Genomic DNA, 19,936 nt, shown 5'->3' on the forward strand with positions numbered 1-19,936 from the left:
TCCATGTCCCCTGGAACACTTCTGCCCTCAAATGGAGGTACAGCTCCGGCTATATTGCCTTGTGGCTTTTCAAAGGGGTGAGGTATCTCACTCCAAATCTGCTTACCTGTTTGGGGACTCACTTGGTTCCTATTTAAATTTGGAAAGAAAGCTTCTGCTAGCCATACTTCAGGCAATATACAGTGTTAGGTTCTGCTCCATCACAGTAGCTGAAGTGAACATTGGTCCATTAGAGGCCAGGTGACACTGCAGAATTAATAATGGAAAACAAGGAAATGGCGGAAGAATTGAACATGTATTTTGTGTCTGTATTCACTGTAGAAGACACAAAAAAATCCCAAGGATACTTGAAAATCAAGAGGTAAAAGGGAGGGAGGATCTTAAAACAATCACAATCACCAGAGAAAAGGTACTGGGAAAATTGTTAGAACTAAAGGTTGACAAGTCGGTTGGACCTGATGGCTTGCATCATAAGATGCATGTGGCTGCAGAGATAGTAAATGGATTGATTGTGACCTTCCAGAATTCCCTAGATTCTGGAAAGGTCCCAGTGGATTTAAAAATTGCTAATGTAACACCTCTATTCAGGAAAGGACGGAGGCAGAAAGCAATAAATCATAGATCAGTTAGCCTAATATCCGTCATAGGGAAAATGCTAGAATCCATCATTAAGGAGGTAGTGGCAGGAATTTTAGAAAATCATAATACAATTAGACAGAGTCAGCATGGTTTTGAGAAAGGAAAATCATGATTGATTAATTTATTAGAGTTCTTTGAGGAAGTATCAAGCAAGAAAGATAAAGGGGAACTTGTAGATGCGGTGTATTTGGGTTTCCAAAAGGCATTTGATAAGGTCCACATCAAAGGCTACTCAAAATAAAAGCTCATGGTATAGAGGATAACATATTATCATGGATAGAGGACTGGCTAGCTAACAGGAAACAAAGGATAGGGATAAATGGGTCATTTTCGAGTTGGAAAGCTGTTACTAGTGGACTGCCACAGGGATCAGTGCTCGGGCCTCAACCATTTATAATCTATCTCAATGATGTGGATGAAGGGACTGAATGCACGGAGTCTACAATGGGATTTAAATAGGTTAAGAGAGTGGGCATAAATTTGGCAGATGGGAGTATAATGTTGGAAAATGTGAACTTGTCCACTTTGGAAGGAAGAATAGAAAAGCAGTATTTTATTTGAATGGAGAGAGCCTGCAGAACTCTATGGTGCAGAGAGATCTGATTGTCCTGGTACATGAGCCACAAAAAATTGGTATGTTACTGTAGTAAGTGCTTAGGAAGGCAATGGAATGTTGGTATTTATTGTAAGAGGAATCAAATCTAAAAGGATGGAAGCATTGCTGCAACTATACAGGGCCTTAGTTAAACCAAATCAGGGCCAGGGTTTTCAGTTCAATGTGCGAGCATGTGCCCGACATGCACAAGCATGAAATAGCACACGATGACATCAGGCAAGTGGCCCGATGTTATCGCGTACTCGCACGACATTTCGGTCAGCAGGAGTCGACAGCTCACCTGCCGATAATTAAGAGGGCTGTTACACCCATTACTGAATTAATTAAATTGAATTTTTCCCTGCCTGTCCAATCTTACAGTTGGCAGGCAGGCGAATAGGCCAAGCGGCCTTTGCATTTTTTGAGAAACCTCATCCATGGGCGGGATGAGGTTTTGACCATTGATTAAAAAAAAACTTTTAAAACTTATTTTTAACATGTCCCTGTTCATGTGACAAAGTCACAAGGGAACGTGTTTTCCTTATTTTTCAGTTCTTCATCTGTAATGTTAAAAATCTTCAGCTCCCTGAAGCAGTTCTGTGCCTTCAGGGAGCTTTCACTGAGCGCAGCCCCGTGTATATGCACACGGTCCTCACGCCCCCACGCCGGCAGTGCTGAGCCTCTGAGCATGCTTTTCACGCTGGTTGGCCGTTAATTGGCCAGCCAGCATGAAATCACGGTCGGGACCCAATCGCAGGATGCGGTCAGTTTCACGACCGCTCCTGGGTCTGCCTGCCGCACCTGCCCGACAAGGTAAAAATCCTGGCCCAGGTGTACTATGTACAGTTTTGGTCTCCTTACTTAAGAAAGGATATAATTGCATTAGAAGCAATTCAGAGAAGGTTCACTCAATTAATTCTTGGAAAGAAGGGGTTATTTTATGAGGGAAGGTTGAGCAGGTTGGGTGTATACTCATTGGAGTTTAGAAGAATGAGAGGTGATCGTATTGAAACATATAAGATCTTTAGGGGTCTTGGCAGGGTGGGTTCTGAATGGATATTTGCCCTTGTGGGGGTGTCTAGAACTAGGGGACACAATTTAAAAATTAGAGGTCTTCCATTTAAGACTAAGATGAGGAATTTTTTTTCCCTCAGAGGGTCGTTAGTCTGTGGAATTCTCTTCCCCAGAGAGCAATGCAGGATGAGTCATTGAATATATTCAAGGCTGAATTAGATTTTTGATCAACAAAGGAATCAAGTGTTATGGGGGAGGACAGGAAAGTGGAGTTGAGGCCACATTCAGATCAGCTATGATCTTATTGAATGGCAGAGCAGGCTCGAGGGGCCGAATGGTCTACTCCTGCTCCTAATTCTTGTGTTGTCAACAACACCCACATTCCATGAATGAATTAAAAAAGCCTTTTGTCAAAACATTCATGAAGTAGGTCACAATTTTCTCAGTTTCTTAATATTTGTAAACTATAAATATTGCTACATTTTTTGAGAGACTTTTGTCTCTTTTACTAAATTATTCAAGGGAAAGTGAAATGGCCATGATATCTAAGTAGCCTGAATGATGGCAATATCAGTAAAAATAGAAATCTTGGGTTTAATATTTACTTTAGACATAAAGCCACATTGCTCTAATACATCAATGTTTCACAGACTTCTCTGTATGCTGGTTTGAATTATACCCTGTCTAGTATGTAATAGCTTCATAATGAAATCATTTCTAAACCAATGTATTGTTTCTGTACAAAACCCTTCATTTCCTAATGGCGATGTGCCAGTAGTGTGGAAATATGCCAAGTATGTACGTGAAATTGGTAACTAGGCAAGGAACACTTTGATTGCATACAGGATGACCAGCTGAGTCAAATGAAGATATACTAGAAAAGGTGCAGATTTCTTTTTTATATGCTCTCAATGGAATGGCACTCTGGAAAAATGGTTGAATTACTGCAGTAAATGTGTTTCAATTTTAGTAAGTATATATAATCCTTGTGTTTCCTGTGTTTCAGCAATTTACAGTACTAGGTCATTTTATGGGATAATGTACAACCCTCAGCTAAAAAGCACCATAGCAGTCACCAAGCTATTACCACCTGCTTTTTTCTAGAGTGCATTTATTGGCTGGACTATTGCGTTCAAGCCAATTAAAACCGAGGGAGGTTAACTATACAAACCTCCACCCTCAAGAGAGGCATTTTGGCAGCATGGCAAGATGCAAGCTGCATGAAAGAATGACAGTAAATTAAGGCATAGTTGGTATAAGGAGATCCCTTGAAATCTGCTGCAAGTTATTTCCCTGCTTTAATAATGTCACTAAGGAGTTGCTATCCTGCTCTGGAAACATCATTCACTAGTGCACTAAGAGTCAGGAATGTTTGCAAGGCATTCTGGTAATTTCACAAAACCTGCCATATGTTAATTCGGAATTCTATATCCAATGTGTATTCTGTGTAAAATAACTTCTACTAATGAATGAATTGAAGGTTGTAATCTAATTTTGGGGGTCAGATTAAGTCAGTTGACCTGCCTGATTTAGGTTACAGCTTTGTATGCATTATTATGTATATGAAAATCTCAGACAAACTAAGTATAAACAGGCCATGTATTTATTTTCCAGCCTATTTCCAACCTGTTCCCTTAGAGTCACACCAGAGTAATGATGGGAGTCTGAAATGAAAACAGAAAATGCTTGAAATACTCAGGTCTGTCTGGCAGCACCTGTGGACAGAGAAACAGAGACCTGGATTTTTGTCATGACCAAGAGGCTGCCTGTCGTGGTGAAAATCCCAGAAATGAACAAAAATTTTAAGTCCTGCCCCTGAACCCAGCATTTCCCATCTTCGCGGTGACGGGGCTGGAGTCGGGCTGGAGTTCGCACATGCATGATTCAGGGAGGCAGCTGGCCACTTAAATCACCAGCTGCCTGCACTGAAGTGGGATTTTTGAACCCTAGCCATGTGAATCCTGGAGTGTACAGAGCAGACAAGGTAAGAGGAACTCTGAACTTGATGGATTCTTTGGATAGCAATGGTTCCCTTTGGAAAGGTAAGTATCCTCTTTGGATAGGATTTGGGCACATCTTTGGGAGAGGTAAGTCACCCTTTGGGAGTGGTTACACACCCTTTGGGATTGTTAAAGTTAAACATGATTAAGTTTTATGCACAAACTCATTGGCACTGTCAAGCTGTCCATGAAGTGTCAGGCTGTCCAGGAACTGTCAAGCTGTTCAGGAACTGTCAAGTTGTACAGGCAGTTAAAGCTTCCAAAACTGTCAAAGCTGCCCAGGAAATGTCAAAGGATACTAGGTGAATTGGCATGGAGGAGGTAAGGGCAACGGGTGATGGGTGCGGGGTATGGGGAGGCGTGATTTGGCATTAAATTGGCATAGGTGGTATGATAAGCCATGGGGTGTAAAGGGGCATAGGGGTATGATGGGCCATAGGGAGTGGGTAGAGAGGCATGAGCTGGCATAGGGTGTATGAAGGGCCATGGGGTGTGGGTGGGGGGTATGGGTTGGCATGGATGAGGCATAGGGTTTGTGTGGGGGTGAGGGATGAAGGGATGTTTTTGTTTTTTTTAATTTAAATACAGTGCCTCCGCACATGGCAGCCTCAGCATTCATTCCGGGGTCATCCTCCCCGACTCCTATTTCAGTCCGCCAGGGTGCACCCAGCAACCCCCACCCCAATCACCTGACTGAAAATCCAACCTTCAGGTGGACATTTTTAAAGGTCGGGTTCTCCAAGCTGGGAAATCTCCCAAATCTGTGAATCTGACCCTGGGACAAAAATCTGGGCTAGAGTTAATGTTTCAAGTCAATGACTTTTCTTCAGAATTCAAACAGAATCAACCCGAAGTGTTGACTATGGCTGGAATTTTCTGGCCCCACTGGCATTGGGCATCACAGCAGGCGGGCGCGGGGCGGGGGGGCGGAGACAATATGGCGAGAAGGCCAAGAATCAGTTTCACGTCGTCGTGAAACCAGTTTGCGAACACCTACTCCACCTGTAGTGGGCCGCGTTTCCCATTGCTGCATGTCAGGAATCTAATCTCAATACTTTAGCATCTCATTACAAGCCCTGCTCGCTGAAATCATCCCACCACGCTGGGTCATCCGAGCACATCAGTATGATTGCATGTTGACGAGATTCATAACCGTACATAAGCAACAGGCACCTGGTGAGCTGCACTTCACTCAGGACCTCGAGGTTTGTTTGCCTACCTTGCTTCGGGCAGCACTTGCGGTCATCAGCGCAAGGCTTCGCAGGCAGCATCATATTACTTTTAGTGGGGCTCGCGGGCAGGTCTCTGTCTATCAGACCAGCCATAAGGCGGGCGTGACATTTCAACGGCTGCAGGTCTAGGGCTTTGCTTGGGGAAGGGGGAGAAGTGGCCTCAGGCAAGGGAAGAGGCTGCAGGGTGAGGGCTGTACTGGGGAAGAGGGCTAACCCAGAGTGTGTGTGTGGGGGGCACATGTTGATCTGCGCAAGTGGCCTCAAGATGGTGAGGACAGAGGAGGCAGTCTCCAGAGGAGATGAGGCCAGGTGGACATGTGAGGATGTGTGTGAGATTGGGTGGTGATGTCCCTTGAGCTGGCAGTGAGATGCCAATGAATATGTGATGGGCTTGTGAGAGTTTAGAGTGATAAGATGTTTGTCTTACCATGATGGCATGGATGAGATCATTCATCCGTTTTCTGCACTGGGTGGCCAACCTCTTGCATGCAGCATTGGTACTGGCCAACTCTGCCTATTCTACTGCCTCTGCAAGCCAGAGTGGTGAGATTGATCGGCCTCCTGTGACTAGAGCAGGGGTAGAGGACATCACAGCGAGCCTCCATGGCAACCAGAAGGCGTAACAGGGATGTGTCACTGAATCGGGGGACTGCACTCTTCTTGGTTTTTGGGGCCATGTCTCCTCTGCAGCAGTCCTAGGCTGCAAGCATTGAGAACTGTACACGTGGCTGTGGTTTAAATATGCCACCCTGCGTGAGGAAGCAGCAAGTTAACAGCTTAGCTGGCAAATCGGAGGGTGCCGCCAGCGAGACGCCATGTTTCCTGGGACTGCTTAATTAATGAGACAGGAATGGGACGATACGGCGCAGAAGCCCGCCATTGTGGCCAGCAGGTAAAACAACTGTTTTCTCACCTGCTACCGCATTTTGTGCAAATCTGGGATGATTCCACCCTATGTTTCACTCTCCACATATGCTTTCTGACCTGTTGAGTAATTCCAACAGTTTCTGTTTTGTTTCATAGTTCCAATATCCACAGTATTCTGCTTTTGTATGATGGGAATTGCCTTGAACTGCCAAAGAAATTTCAACCTAATTTCTCTACAGGCTACACATTTTTAATGACATCCAGTTTGCTTATTAGCCTACCCTTGTGTTTATTTACAGTTCTGGAGACAGTCAGATAGGGAGAAACTCACGATAATGTGGCAGTACAGGTCCAGCAGCTCACAGGCCATGATGTCAAATACCACCATTGGAGTTATGAAATTGAACTTTATGGGCTAGCATTAGAGAAAATAACCAGAAAAGCTGCCACATTGTTACAAAAATCTAACTGGTTCTTTGCAATTTCAGTGAATATCAATGAATAGCAGCCAGAGGTCTCCAGGTCTGATGATTACTTGGAGCCCTATAAGGAATAGGCGGTATTTATTTTCTCAGGCCTCCTTTGCATTATCGCCTTGCCCCCACTCCAACCCTCCAATCGAAAATGGCCCTGGTGGAAGGTGCAACATCAGGTTCTCCCAGCTATTCCTGTGCCTGGTTGCCAACAAGCCGAATCCCAGAAAAAGGTGGGAGGAGTGAGAATGATTCCTCCAGTCTCATTTAAATGGGAATGTTATCTCAGGTTCTGTTTCACCTGATGGGCAAACCCCAGAAATCTAGGGCTTCATAACAGTAGCATAGCCTCAGTATCACGAGACTTGACCGCCTTTTGAGGCCTTTTCACCCAATGAATAGATGCTTCCCAAGTATAGATCCTGGGAAAATGGCCATTTGGGTAAGAATTTACCTTTGGGAAAGTATATTTTATATGGAGTAGGATCTGAGTGGGAATCCTCCTTTGAACTGGGTCACTGTTTCTGGGAACGAGGGAAAACTGGAACAAGCTGGAAATTATTAGAAGCATAGCAAGTGGGGTTGCCAACCCTCAGGGTTGACCTGGAGTGTCCAGGAATTGAAGACCAATCTCTAGGACACTGCTTGTGCGCACCCCTGGAATGAGAATGCAAGAGAGACCGAGAGAACCACATACTGTAAAAGATAAAACGAGTGAGATCCTCATTAGGATCAAAAGACCCTCATTAGAAACAAAAGACCCACTGTCCTACAGATGCAGCTCCTTTCCTACCATTGCACAATTCCATATCACATTTCCTGCAATGCTCAAGTGAGAAGTGAAGTAACTAGCATTGCCTGCAATAATAGCACATTCACATGGGAATGCCTGTAGACACCCTTTGTGAAGGGGAATCCCAGTCAATATGTTTGCATGAGGGATTGCAAATATACTACTGTTATGAATTTGGCTTTGGTGAAGCAAAAGACATCACAGTAGGCTGAAGAATCCACTGCAAAACTGACATTGATAAATTGAATGCTGTGCCCCATTTAGGAAAGTATGCATCAAAGTAGACGCCAATTACTTACTTCATGCTGTAGGATTATTACTATACATGTTTTGTCAACTTGCAGTTCTATAAACTTCAAAAGAAGAATCCACAATATAAACAGCATAATTACTGTAGATAATACAAAACATCACACAATTCTTGCTAACCTACTTGCTATTGCTTGATATTTTGAAGGCTACCGAATAATTATTTTTCCATTTTGTCTGCCTGTTGCAGAAATCATTCATTAATACCAAATGTTTGACTATGTTAAACAAACAGTGCTTTTCATCAAGTTCCATTCTTCCCCTAATAACACTCATGTCATATGCCATGGTAATTAACAGCAAATACCTAAATTTGGTTTATCTTCTGAGACATTTGCTTGTTTTATCTATTAAAAGCACTTTACTGACTATGAAAGATGCATCTTCCTTTCACCATAGGAGTAGAAATCAGTCATCATTATGTTCAATATCTGGACAAAATGTTGAAGCAAAAGTGACTAATTGTGTAGGGCTATGCACTATGCCCTAAGGGCATCTGAAAAATGTCTATGGCCAAACAGGTGTAAGCCCCTTCCATATCTTACTAAGGATGACCGACCTGAAATGTCAACTTTGTATCTCGCCACAGATGCTGCCAGACCTGTTGTGTATTTCCAGCATTTTTTGCTTTTATTCCAAATTTACAGCATCTGCTGTATTTTGCTTTTGTTTCCACGGTGCTATTGATGGCTGATGCTAGCTACAATTGGTCTCTCCATAGATGCTGCCAGGCTTGCTGAGCATTTCCAGCATTTTCTGTTTCAATTTCTCATGTTGGAATATGTTTAATACATAAATGAGGTACAGTATAGAGTCACCTTTCGTTAAAATGTTTGCTAAATGTCTAAGTAATACAGTAATAATAAATCCATTAGAGAGAAATAGCCAGAACATTTCTGTTATTATTACTATTATCCATAACATTATTGGCAACATTTCTGCAGTGAGTAAATTTTGTACTTTGTATTTAAAATTACCTGAGGGCAAGTTTGCACAAAAACATATTGGGGTAGAGTTTCTGCTTGTTTACTCTGGTAATAACAGTGTAATCTGTGCCAAATTGGCTATACCAGTGCAAAAGATTGGAGAATTTTAAATGTGTGTTATACAACAAGACCCCTTCACCTCGTGTTTTCCATGATCTTTTACAATGGTTCAAGATTCAGTTCCCCTGGATCAGAGCCTGCCTGCAAAACTAACAATGCCCCCATGCCCCCATAACATGGCACAACACTATTTCAGTTTCCATAGCTACTGTGTTGACTGAATGGTGTATGGTGCAAAACACATGCAATGTTCAAAATTCGGCATAACATGAAAATGGTGTTGTCAAAACGTGCAATTCTGTTTTAACAACTAGCTTCAAAATGATTTTTCATACTTACAACCAACCAGAAAAGAAACAAATATATCATGTTTCGTATGCCAGTCAGTATTTTCCATTTCAACTGGGGGTAGGACATCCACAAAGAACACAAAGGTGCCATTAAACATAAAGCTGCTTTTACAGCATATGTTAGTTCAAGTACTGTTATCAATTTTTTTTCCCTCAAACTTGAGCCAAGACAGATTAGGCTGTATAGGCAGTGGGTACAAGAAACTGCTCCTCTTGAACTGTTATTGTATTGTTTATAGATGGTGCTGTGAGTGTGCTTCAATAGTAATGTCATATCCTTGGTAATTACATGCACATTTACATTGCATTTGTCATGTATATATACAACTGTTAAAATATAGGCAATTTAAACTTTTAAAGCACGTCATTTAGTGCCTGAGTACCTAAGAAAATGAGTGCAATTTGAAGAGACTTCTCAAACCAATGCAATTGATGGAATCTCGCAACTTTGACCTTTGGGCATTGTTAGTTTTGCAAACAGGGCCTGATCCAGGGGAGTGCATAGTTGTATTTTTAAGTGATCGCCCAGTTATAAATTTCTATAACCCTCACATGACTTTTGTTTTCAGAAATTCTACCCTTGAATTTCTTTGGGCATTCCATAAGAGTCCTACTGTAACTTGCATGGGATCTGCTGGAACCAAATGTAAAATGGCAGGGATGCACCACCTGTTACAAGATCAGTGGGGTCAACGAGTTACCCCAGGGGCGTGGACCACTAATGTTCAGAATTCACATTCAGTCAGGGCTCACTTCACTTTAGAATTTTAACAGTTTGTTAAAATTTTAAATTGAGTGTGAATTTGAGCCTTATTATAGCATTCCTGTGGTTTATTCTTGATTCCTCTTAACGGAGCTAGGAGTCATGGTTGTATTGGATATCCTTCATTTCCTTGAATCCATGCAGCCTTCACATTGTACTTAATCCTGAAAGAATGCAGGACCAGTGGACAGCTAAAGCACGAACGAATAAGGCAGCTCCCTGCATACTGGATACTGACATGCAGAAATCTGTAACTAAAATCATGCACTAATTGGACAAACAGGGGCTGAAATCACCTCAGGTTGGCAAAATGGTGTAGGTTGACAATCGGATTTCCTATGACCTTCAGCACAATTTATTGTTTCGAGCGCTCATGGAAACCCAATGATCTGTTAAAAATCAAGAGCCTATTGATTGCCTTGATCCTGCATCAAAAGTAATGAACATTACTGCTCTGGACATTAACTACTTGCCTTATGGAAGATTCAGCAGGAAATTGACTGACCTACCAAAAGGCACCAGTTACCCCCTGGAATGATCCATTGGCTAGAAAATTAAGCACTGTTTTGATTTTCTGAGCCACAGTTACAACAGTTCTACTCTTGATAAATTTTGCAGATCTCCCTTGAGGTTGAGACTTTTTCCAGGACTTTTTTATTGAACCACTGTCTATTTATATGTAACCAGGAATACTCTGGTATTTCTTCCTGCTCTAACATATATATCGCAAAGACGGGAATCCCATTTGGAAACCAAAAGTGCACTTTTGCAGTATATTTTAAGAAAATTCCCCAAATAAAGTACAGTCTTGAGGGAAAGTACCAAACAATAGGATGTTCAAAGTGCAAAGCATTTTTTTGAAACAAAAACAACTCTGAGATATTTATCTTTACGTAATACCAAAAGAAACACAGCAACTAACCTGCAAGAATGCAGCATGTGCCTCCTTAGCTGCTGCTCTAAGATTCCTTCAGGATCTTGTGGAAATGACGCAATTTAGGGCAGGAAACATCGCCCCAGCCTAAACCCCTCACTTACATGATTGTACTCTTGCTATGACAGGTGTACTGTCTTCTTCCTATTCTCACTTCTTATGGAACTTAAATGTACCACTGCACCGTCCAGTCCTGTGGATTATTTTTTAAAGCAAAATTATATGTTGAATATGCATTTCTGAAGATTTCTGGCAGTTATGTTAAAATATTGATCACAGTAACTTCTGACTTCAATATAATATTAGTTTTGTTCAGTTGGCGGCACTCTTGCCGTGGTGTCAAAAAAATCTGATACAAAGTCCACTCCTGGAATTAAGCACATCATAAAAGAACACAGAAGTTACCACGGGCAGAATCTTGCGGAGTGATGGGGTCTTGGCTGGGGAGATGGTGAGAGTCCATGTAGTCTCTTATCAAGAAGGTCTGCCACATTTTGTGCCACTCAGGCACTTGACAGACCAGCACTGATACTTCCCTCAGGACCAAGGACACCAGGGGTAGTAGTCCCACCTGCTGAGAGATAGTGGCAAATCTGAGGCCAGAAGCTCTTCTACAGTGGGCAACACCACTGGCAAGGTGGTGACTGCTGCTGGTACTACACTCACCCAAGGCCGAGGATGGAGGAGGGGCGTAGGCACAGAAGATAGATGGCGGGTGGAGGGTTTCAGGATGGCAGATGCGGTACGGAGGGGTGAGGGGGATCGGAGGTATGGGCTATCAGTATTCTTCCTTCCCGATGACGGGTCCCTTGATCAAGCACTGAGTGCCTTTGAATGAGGGAGCACGCAAGCAAACACACCAGGGCTCACAGGTCGTGCTACCCATATGGTGAGCCCCCGGCTCCCGCTGAGGGAATACTAGCAACAACGGGATGAGGCCCTTAAGTGAGCATTAATTTCCCACTTCAGGGGCTCAACTGGCAGTGAGGCAGGAAGGCCGACCACAGGCCTTCCCGTCATGGACTTCATTGGGGTGGAGGCGGGAACATGGCCAGGTCCCCACCCACCACCCTTCTGCCCAATTAAATGCCCTCCCTACCACTAAACATGCCACGGGGGAGGGCATAAGATTCCACCCCACATAGAAGCAGGTTATTCAGCCTAACCAGTCGATGCCAGAATTTAGCATTCACTTCTATAGTCTTGATTACATTAACCTGCCCTGTGCGATTGTCCCTTCATCCTTCATCCACCTATCCAATTTAATCTTACTGACATAAGGCAGAATTGTCCTAAGTGCTGTAGCGGGCAAGAAAAAGGACGTTTCACTTGCCGGTCGCAATGGCGGCTTTTCACACTGTATCACCCATTCCTGCCTCGTGAATAATGCATTCCCCGGAAACACGCCATTTTGATGGCGGGCCGGCTTTCATTCGTCAACCACATTATCACCTTGCCATTTCATCACGCTGGCCGCCATATTTAAAGTGCAGCCGTGTGAACACCTCTCAGTGCTTCCAGACAAAGACGGCTGCAAAGAAGACATGCTTCCGAAAGGCAATAGAACTGCAGATCCCCGGTTTAATGACATGTCCCTTGAGCGCCTTTTGAATGCAGTAGAGGCCTGTCATGATGTCTTCTATCCCCGCTCTGGCCGCAAGAGGGGCAGCAACATTACCAATGGGAGGCGGTGACAGCGATGGTCAGCGCCAATGCCCTGCAAAAGAGGACAACCACCCACTGCCGAAAAAGGATGAATGATATCCTCAGTTCCACCAAGGTAAGTCACTGTTCTCATCACTCTCAACTCATACACTCACAAACCCATCACACATTCACAGGGATCTCACTCAGCCAATTCAAGAGCCATCACCATTCACCCTCTCACACACACCTTCATTGTCCTCATCCCATCCATGGGAACACTCACCACCCACACATGCCAGGCATACATATCATCCAGCCTGGCAGGCGTCCTGCTTACACTCTCTCCATCTCTATTAATGCTGGGAAAGCTGGCACACAACTACAGGGAGAGGTCACAGTCTGGTGGAGGAATACCTGAAATCAAGGCCCTCACAGAAAATAGAGCCATTCAGCTGGTCAGTGAGGATCTGGACCCATTTCTGTGCTAACAGTGAGGTCGGCAGTGCTCTACCAAGTGAGGATCCAGCAGTGCAATATCCATCAGACAACCATGCTGTGAGTGATGTGTTCTGTTCTGCTGTCCCCTGCCATGCACTAATTATCTCTCCTTGCTTTCGCTGACACATCTGGGAAACAGCCAACGGAGTCCACAACCCAGGGCCTCTAACTAAGCCCCAAAACAACCTCTGACAAGGAATTTGAAGGCACCTTCATTGAAGATCCGTCACAGCCCTCATCCACACCCTCCACCAGCACAGAGACACACACCTAGGTGGGACCTAGTTCTAGAGTAGCCTTGGGATCACAATCTGGTGAGCACATCGCACTTTCTGATCCACCAAGGACTTCCCAGGTCTCCGGCACTCAGAGGACTGCTGGGATCCAGAAATCTGCTGAGTCTGAGTCAGATGAGGAGCCTCTGGACTTGATCATAGCTCAGTTGCTGGAGCTGCAAAGGCAAGCTCAGGAAGGGATGTCCACTGTACTCCTCAGATTGCAAGACACGATGGAGCAGTCTGTCCACCTTCAGGCTGAGGTGATAGCGCCTGCATGCCAATACACCAAGGTCAACACTGGTAGAATAGTGGCCGTCATGGAGACCTTGGTCCAGGACATCAGTCCTGCACTGTTGCGCAGGTTGAACTCCATCGCTGATGCTATAGATGGCCTACACAGTATGTACGCGAGGGGGGTGCGGGGCAGCTTGATCTCACTCCAGCTACCCCTTCTTGTCAAGGAGTCAGCCAGGGGCCCTTAAGCACCCATAGGGAGGAGGATCAGCAGGTGCACATCCACCCAGATGACTCCAGGAGTGTCTGGCTCATCTGAATCTCCTCTTCCTGTGACCCCAGCAGCTCCAGCTCAACAGGCCGGTGAGAGTGCCACTGCCACACAGCATGACCCAAAAATCAGGCCAGAAGCCTCCAGAGGACACCCGCCAAGATCATCACAGACAAGGGGTGGCAGTCAGCAGGCTGCCTCCACCTCCACTGTGGATATCAAGGCTGCACCACAACGTAGCGGCAGGGTTAGGAAGGTTAAGAAGATGTATCTCTTCAGTTAAACCTACTGCATCTGGCATTCCCAGACGGTCTCCCATCCAAGTACTAACCAGGCCTGAATCTGCTTAGTTTCCGAGATCAGACATTTTCAGACCAGTATGGCTGTAGGCTAACAAGGAGAAGCGTAGTTGCACAGCCTGGGCACAGGTGTTAATCACTTGTACATAACATTCACTCTTGTAAATAAACTCCCAAGAATTTGTCCCTGCCTATGGCTCCTTGTTCTGATGAGCAACGTTTGTGTCACTCAGATGTGAAACCTTGTTTCCTGCACAAGATAAAGGCAGGTGTCTTAGTCCAGGGCCTCTTCCCTATGCTTTGTGCAGCATTCAGACCAAATGTTCAGCTTCGTACTCACTGGACACATTACTGATAGTGATTACTGAGAGCATCTCGATCTGTGACCAGTGACGCTGTGCTCCTGAAGGGGTCAGGTGCTGAAGGCTGACAAAGGATCAAAGTTTCATGGCTGAGTCTCAATGACATGACCCTAATCACAGAGCACAAGCAAGCTGCCCTCAGCCAGCCAGGAGTCAAACATTCACAGATGCAATGAGAGAATCTATGGAGTCTCCTCACTGCATGTCATCAAAATCCTCCACGAATCTAGTAGCTATGAGGGCCTCCCTCGTCTGGCCAGTGCAATGGCCTCATTGCCATCATCGTCACCTTTGAGGACCTCCTCACCCTCATCCCCGTTGATGTCCTCCTTATCAGAGGAGACTTCCATCTCCTCCTCAGCCAGCTCCTCACGCATTGCAGTGCCAGGTTGTAAAGGACGCAGCAGGTGATGAAGATGTGTGACACCCTCTGTGGACTATATTGCAGGGTTCCGCCAGACCGCAGTTCCGCAGACTGGAACCCCATTTTCATCATCGCGATGGTTTGATCCGGCAAGGTGCCGGTTGCAGCATGAGCCTCATTATACCTTCGCTCTGCTGTAGTATGAGGCCGCCTCACAGATGTCATCAGCCATGTCCTCTGCGGGTAGCCCTTGTACCCGTGGATCCATCCCTGCAGCTTCTGTGGACCCTGGAAGACATCAGGGATCTGAGACCGACTGAGAATGTAGGAGTCATGAGCATTCCCTGGAAACCGTGCGCAGACCTGCAAGATCCGTTTGTGGTGGTTGCACACCAGCTAAACATTCAGCGAATGGAAGCCCTTGTGGTTAACATAATTGACTGCTTGTTGCGACAAAGATCTGAGCATCACACGAGTGCATATGAGGCACCCTGCACCTGTGGGAAACCTGAGATCTGGACAAATCCCAGCGGTCTTGCATCCTGGTTTTCCTGGTCCTGGGTGAAATGCACAAAGTTGTGTGCCTTTGTGAAGATGGTATCCGTGACCTGGTGGATGCATTTCTGGGTGGGGGTTTGCGATATCCCACAGTGGTCACCTGTGGAGCCCTGAAAGGAGCCACTGGCGTAAAAATTGAGCGCATCGGTCACTTTCACGGCCATGGGCAGTGAATGCCCTCCATGTCCCTGTGGCGCCAAATCCTGCAGCAGCTGGCAGATGTGACTGACCAGTTCCCTAGATATGCACAGTCTTTGGCGACACTGGTTCTCGGTCATCTGCAGGAGCAAAAGACAGTGTCTATAGACCCTGGGTCTAGCTAGGCACTGAACAGTGACAGTTCGCTGTGACTCTTCAGTGGCATGTGTGGGAGCCCCAGCCGCCCTTTCTTCCTGAAGGTGCTGCTTTTCCCTCCGCCTAGCCAGGTGCCTCCATCACTCTCGTCTCCTTCATCTCTGCTCTCATACTCCACGAGGCATGCAGCTAGGTCATGCTCCTGATGTACTCCTCTTGCAGGATGAAAGAGAGAGATGCCTGAGTTAGGTTGGGTGTTCTGAGAACCTCTCTTGGTTAAGTCTGAAGGGCCCTTAATGCATCCCGGAGAATGCTGGCCACCACTTAGACGGACAAAGTTTAGTGTACTGCATGGCTGCCGGAGACTCCACCCACCTCCGCCCCACTCCACTTGACCAACTGGCAGCAGCTTTGCCCACTGGGCTGCATGCTGTGCTCTCAGCTCAGGTGCAGGCATTCTCCTAACCCGCACTGCAAGGCTGCACTGTTAGTTTGAACCACAGGGGAGACTGGTCCAAACCTGAATAATGACATTGCAAGGGGCTGTGAGTGCCTCCACCAGTGACTGCTCCATGGTGGGCTTTAGCAAGGAGATTTTACAATGTCCTCAGTCGTCCAACTGTTCTGCAGTCCACTAAAATGCTCATTAGTTTGCAGTCTGTGCCCGAGGGGTGAAAAGTTCAGGAGCATTTGGTGGCAATTTCATGCCTCTGTATTGCTTGAGTGAGCAGATAAGCTAATGGCCCGACTCCAAGCATGCCGATGTGGCTGTGTCTGAACTGTCTCAACTGCAGAGCAATGGTCACTTTATACAAGGTTTTCCCATTATGTGGCCGCTTCCCTCCCCAAAACTCTGCATGTGCTAGTGCACTATCAACCACAGTGCAGCTCTTGCCCACTCCTCCAAAGTCACCTCAACTGCAGTTCAGCTCTTGTTCCCCCCTCAAGTTGCCTCAACCACAGTACAGCCTTTGCAACCCCCCAATTAGCCTCAACCACAGTGCAGCCCTTGTTCCCTTCCCCTTAAGTCACCTCAACCGCAGTGCAGCCCTTGCACCCCTCAGACCCCCCTCAACCGCAGGGCAGCCTTTGCCCTGGCGCTGGACTGTCAGCCAGCTACGAAAAAGTGACTTGCCTGTGCCCTCACCTGAATAAGTGGCACCTCAACCTTGAAGTCCAACAGGCTACCCTGGCAAAGCACTGTGCAACGTTACTATGCACACCTCCGAGTTCCCCTCAAAGTGCAGCCCACCAATTGCACACCTTATATATGCTGTTGTGAAAAACACGTTGGCGTGGTGTGTTCAGATGATTCATCATGGGGGGATGATTCCAGCAGGCTGGGCTTCTAAAGGTATGCAGATATATTACGAACAGGTACCAGACATCTGACGGCGGGAAATACGGCCCACCATTGACGGACAGAGCAGAGGACTGCAAACTGGTTTCATGACGTCATGAAACTGATTTTTGACCTTCTTCACCATATTGTCCACTCATGCTGCCAAACATGCCCGATGCCAGCAGGCACAGAAAGTTCCACCCATAGTTTCTACCTCAATTACTAACACTGGAACTGAATTTCAAAGACTCACAAATCTCTTTGTAAAGAAGGTTTGCTTCGTCTGTTATAACCCTGTTGCATTTACTCTTATTCTTACTCTAGGGGCAGGATTTTACTGTCAATGAGCAGGGGCGGGACCCGCTCGCCGACACGTAAAATGACGCGTGGTGACGTCGGGCGGAACTCCCGACATCACCGCGCCCCATTTAAATTTTCAGGAAGGCGGAGGCACAGCAAAATCAGCTGCGCGCCCGCCGACCTGTCAATGACCAATTGAGGCCATTGACAGATCAATTAAAGTAATTAGTGGACCTGCCCGTCCAACCTTAAGGTTGGCGGGCAGGCCAGGAGCCCCGGCGGGAAGTAGACAAAACATGAAACCTCATCCACAGGCAGGATGAGGTTTCATGTAGGGTTTTAAAAATTTTAATAAAGTTTTTTTGGAAATTATGAACATGTCCCAACTCATGTGACATTGTCACATGAGCGGATATGTAAGGGATTTTTTTTTTCTATTTTTAATATTTTTGAAGGTAGAGGCGCTCTCCCTGAGGCAGCACTTAGCCTCAGGGAGATGAATGCGCTCTTTCATGCACATGCGCGAAAGAGCGCACTCTTGATTTTAGGCATTCCCACCCCCGCCTGCACAGGGAGCGCATAGCGCTTCCCTGCAGACGTGACGCTGGGCGAGCCTTAATTGGCCCGCCCATGTAAAATGGTGCCGCGCCTCCAATCAGGGGTGCCGATCGGAAGCGCACCCGCACGCGCCTGCCCATCAACTTCCCCCCACTGACGGGGGGAAAATTCTGCCTTAGAACTAGATGTCACTGATTTAAAGTAAGGGGTTACTCATTAAAGACAGAGATGAGGAGAAATTTTTTTCTTTCAGAGGGTGTTGAGTCTTTGGAACTCTCTTCCTCCAAAGGTGGTGGAAGCAGGGTCTTTGAATAAGGTAGAGCTAGATAGATTCTTGATTAACAAGGGGGTGAAAGATTATTGGGGATAGGCTGGAATGTGGGGTTGAAGTTAAATTCAGATCAGCCATGTTCTTATTGAATGGGGGAGCAGGCTCGAGGGGCCAAGTGTCCTAGTCCTGCTCCTAGTTCATATGTTTGTGTTATTTCTATGACCCCTTGTTTTACACCCTACAACAACTGGAAATAGTCTGCTTTTATCTACAAAAAATGCTGGAAAAACTCAGCAGGCCTAACAGCATCTGTGGAGAGAAAAAACAGAGTTGTCGTTTCGAGTCCATATGACTCTTCTTCTGAGCTAAAGAGAAGTAAAATGTGATGAAATTTATACTGTTTCAGGGGAGGAGGAGCAGGTGAAGTTGAATAGAAGGCCAGTGATAGGTGGAGGCAAAGGAGAGATTGCCAGAGATGTCATGGACAAAAAGACAAAGGGGTGTTAATGGTAGTGGTACTGGCTAAAGGAGGTGCAGATGGTGGCACTAAGGTCAGAAAGCAGAATGTGATAATAGCAGGACAAGAGTAAGCACTCTGGAAAGAATAACATGAACAAGTGACAGATGGCCCTTGTGGGGGTGGGGTGGGGGGAGGGGACGGAGATGGGAAAGATTGAAAATAGGATAAAATGTGAGGATAAAATAAGGAATAAAAATGAAAATAAATGGATAAAAAATAAAAATGAATATTGAAAAAAGGGGATAAAAAGGTGGTGAGGATGGAGGAGAGAGTTCATGGTCTGAAGTTGTTGAACTCAATGTTAAGTCCGGAAGGCTGTAAAGTGCCTAACCGGAAGATGAGGTGCTGTTCATCCAGTTTGCATTGGGCCTCACTGGAACATTGCAGCAGGCCAAGGACAGACATGTGGGCATGAGAGCAGGATGGGGTGTCGAAATGGCAAGTGACAGGAAGGTCTGGGTCAGGCTTGAAGACAGACCGAAGGTGCTCCATAAAGTGACCAGCCAGTCTGTGTTTGGTCTCTCCAATGTAGAGGAGACCGCATTAGGAGCAGTGAATGCAGTAGACCAAATTGAAGGACGTGCAAGTGAAGCGCTGCTTCACCTGAAAGGAGTGTTTGGGCCCTTGGACGGTGAGGAGGGAGAAGATAAAGGGGCAGGTGTTACATCTTCTGCATTGGATGGGAAGGTGCCATGGGAAGGGGGATGAGGTGTTGGGGTGAGGGGGGAGTGGACCAGAGTGTCCTGGAGGGAACAATCCCTACGGAATGCCAACGGGGGGTGTGGGGGTGCTGGTGAAGGGAAGATGTGTTTGGTGGTGGCATCATGCTGGAGTTGGCGGAAATGGCGGAGGATGATCCTTTGAATGCGGAGGATGGTGGGGTGAAAAGTAAGCACAAGGGGTGCCCTAACATGGTTCTGGAAGGAAGAGAAAGGAATGAGGGCAGAGGCGCGGGAGATGGGTTGCACACGGTTGAGGGCCCTGTCAATCACAGTGGGTGGGAAACCTCGGTTAAGGAAGAAGGAAGACATGTCAGAAGCACCGTTTTGGAAAGTGGCATTATCAGAACAGATGTGACAGAGGCAAAAGAACTGGGAGAATGGAATGGAGTCCTTACAGGAAGCA

General features: G+C 46.0%; 1 protein-coding gene and 1 pseudogene across 1 annotated transcript in view; both read right to left on the reverse strand.

The window, feature by feature from the left end:
- kalrna (kalirin RhoGEF kinase a) overlaps positions 1-19,936 on the reverse strand; it is a 1,015,085-nt gene that overhangs the window by 926,476 nt on the left and 68,673 nt on the right. The gene's annotated exons all lie outside the window — the stretch shown is intronic.
- LOC144686983 (5S ribosomal RNA) lies at positions 14,226-14,334 on the reverse strand (annotated as a pseudogene).

This window comes from Cetorhinus maximus, chromosome 11 (assembly GCF_964194155.1).
Source record: "Cetorhinus maximus chromosome 11, sCetMax3.hap1.1, whole genome shotgun sequence".
Classification (NCBI taxonomy): Eukaryota; Metazoa; Chordata; class Chondrichthyes; order Lamniformes; family Cetorhinidae; genus Cetorhinus; species Cetorhinus maximus.